Source organism: Pteropus alecto, unplaced genomic scaffold, assembly GCF_000325575.1.
Source record: "Pteropus alecto unplaced genomic scaffold, ASM32557v1 scaffold73, whole genome shotgun sequence".
Lineage (NCBI taxonomy): Eukaryota > Metazoa > Chordata > Mammalia > Chiroptera > Pteropodidae > Pteropus > Pteropus alecto.
The window spans coordinates 6257268-6260724 of NW_006436284.1; positions in this window are offsets into that span (position 1 = coordinate 6257268).

Below are 3457 nucleotides of genomic sequence, written 5' to 3' on the forward strand. Positions count from 1 at the left end.
TTACGAAGTGCCAGACATTGTGCTAAGTGCTTTCAATATATCATCTCATTTAATCCTTACAACTGTCTTTTATAGCCCACATTTTATAGTTGAGGAAGTTAGATTGCGAAAAGCAGAGTCTGTAGTTCAAGGTCACATAGTAAGACATAGAGCCAGGATTCAAATTCCTGTTTGACTCCTATCCTAAATGCCTAACAATAGGTCACATGCCTCTGTACAATTTTCAAAGGGTCTGAGCGCTACAGAGGCTAGAGGTGAGAGGTGTCTCTCACTTAAGTCAAAAGGGACAAGCCAGACTCTAGTTTTTCCAAAAGAAGAGAGAGCTGTCCATCCGTTATCTCCAGATGCCACTCAAATGCTACCCTGAATTCTTGAACTCTGGTGCAGAGGACAGGTTCTACCTGAATCTCCCAAACTCTTTTGAGTGTGGAAGAATTAAGACTTCAATTACTGACAACTGTTACATTTGAACTGGAATGCTCTTAAATGATAAGTAGGCTCACCGAAATAACTCTCCTTTATCTTAATATATCCTGAGTAAAGTGTTAAGCATTCTAATTTGTTCCTTTGTTCTGACTTAGCTTAAAATATTGTGACCAGAATTAGAAACAAGAATGAATTAATATGTGAAAACACTTTTAACTCCCCAAACTCCAGAGTACTGTTAAAATAAGACAGTAAATTTATCCATCCCTATACCCATTCAACCATATGACAAACCTTTATGGAACATGTAGTATTTCCCCAGTACCGTGCCAGGAGGTGCTGGGAAGGAAAAAAGAAAAATAAGTGACACTCTCCTATCCTCAAGTTGTTTGCAAATTTGTATGTACTGGCTGTAGTTCAGATTCTGCCAAATCCAAGGAAAAGACTCTTTGACTGGGTTCAGATTGTAAGGTCAGGAGAGACTCGATGACATGATTCTATTATTTGTATAGCTTTCTGGGTATTAAAAACAAGTATACTAATTACCATAACTTTAGGATTCTTTTAAGGCAGGAACCATAAACAGATCAGTAGATATGGTGAAAGGCTTGTCAGTTTAGCAGTTATCTTTATATACAGAGACAACTGGCTGGTCAGAAGGAAATACCAATTCTAGCTCCCACCCCAACCTCTCTGAGCATAGAGGAGAAGTTTTCAGAGTTCTGTTTGTTTTTATTTTCTTGTTTGTTTAATTATAGTTGACATAAAACATTATATGAGTTTCGGGTGTTTAACACAGTTGTTCAACATTTTTATACCTTTTGAAGAGATCACTACAATAAATCTAGTAACCATCTATCACCATACAAAGTTATTACGATACTATCGACTATATTCCCTACGCAGTACATTACATACCAATGACTTATGTATTTTAGGACTGGAAGTTTGTACCTCTTATTCCCCTTCATCTTTTTTGCCCATTCTTCTACTCTCTCCCCTCTGGCAACCATCGGTTTGTTCTCTATGAATCTGCTTCTGTTTTGTTTGTTCACTTTTGTTTTTTAGTTTTCACATATAAGTGAAATCATACAGTATTTGTCCTTCTCTGTATGACTTATTTCCCTTAGCATAATACCCACTAGGACCATCTATATTGTTGCAAATGGCAAGATTTCAATCTTTTTATGGCTGAGTAATATTCCATTGTATATTATTTACCGCATCTTCTTTATCCATTCATCTATTAATAGACACCAAGATTGCTTCCATATCTTGGCTATTATGCAAAATGCTACATTGATCATAAGGATGCATATATTTTTTTGAATTCCTATTTCCATTTTCTTTGGATAGATGCCCAGAAGTAGAATTGCTAGATCATATGTTGGTTCTATTTTTAGTTTTTTGAGGCATCTCCATACTGTGCCACTATGGAAAACAGTTGCAGTTCCAACAACAGTGCACAGTTTCCTTTTCTCCACATCCTCATCAACTTGTTACTTGATAACAGCCAATGTGAGAGGTATGAGGTGATATCTCACTGTGGTTTTGATTTGCCTTTTCCTGATGATTAATGATGCTGAGCATCTTTTCATGTGTCTGTTGGCCATCTGTATTTCTTCTTTAAAAAAATATCTATTCAGGTCCTCCGCCCATTTTCTAATTGGATTGTACTTTTTTTTAATATTGAATTGTGTGAATCTTTATATACTTTTTGATATTAATGACTTTCTTACACTATATACAAAAATAAAGTCAAAACGGATTAAAGACTTCAGTTTAAGACTAGAAACCATAAAACGCCTAGAAGAAAACAGGCAATAAGCTCTTTGATATCCGTCTGAGAAATATTTTTTTGGATATGTTTCCCCAGGCAAGGACAATAAAGGCGAAAACAAACAAATGGGATTGCACCAAACTTAAAAGCTTTTGCACAGTGAAGGAAACCATCAACAAAACGGAAAGGTCGACCTACTGAATGGGAGAAGATACTCACAAATAACATATCTCTGTTTTGTTTTATTCCCTGCCCAGCTGACTGACCCATGCAGGGAGAATGAAGCCTGCCATTTTGCATGGTTTTGCCTTTCCTGCTGTTTATTTTGTTAAGACTCTTAAACCTGTCAGCAAAGCAGTTTTGAGCCCAGTTTGCATGGTAATAATCTCCCTTTCTAAGAGATAAGCAGTCTGAGTAAGTTTGGAAGACAAACTAATACACGAAAGTTGCTGAGTACACATGATTATTTGAAGATGCCTCACAGCACAGGCTTTATTAACTTCAGAAAAAAAGAAAAAAGGAAAGAAGTCTGTCTTGGAGGTTTCAGGAACGCACTTAGAAATTACTAGAAACTCTTTGGTGAAAAATGCCAATGCATGCACTTGAGCCAAACATAACTTTTTGCAGCAGAGAGGCAGATAGAAAAAAGTGAGCAGGGAGGACCTGTTGGAGACTTCCACAGGAAGTGGAGTTCACTAAATGTCAAGTTCTAAGAGGTAAACTAAACTTCTACCATTAGGAGAGGGAAGCATGCATTTTACTACCAGAAAATGGAACAAAACACTCAGATGAGAAATGTTACTTTTTATTTTCTAAAATCAAATGAACTCCTTTTCTCCAAGGCAGGGCATTTATTCTTGGCCATTAGAAAATAATCTCTTACCAAAGATAACACATGATCCCTTTGGCAGGGATCTTGTCTACTTTCCACAGCCTGTTCAGTAGCTTCTCCACTCTTCTTCTGTGCTGATAGAACACTAATTTTATTCAAGTGTGAGACAGCAATATACACGGGAAGGTGGACCCTTCCCCAAGTCCAGGCAAATGAAACATGATTAGTCTATTTCAGCAAACCTACCCTTCTGTCCCATCTATATTATGATATGGGCCGGTGATGTTGGATTCCACAATCTTTGAGGGAACGGTCTCCACCAATTGAACCTTTGAACATGTCCATGTAAAACACGATGCTTGGATCTTGCTATCTTGCTCTCATGACGGGATCCCCTGACGTGACTGTGTTGTTGAGGT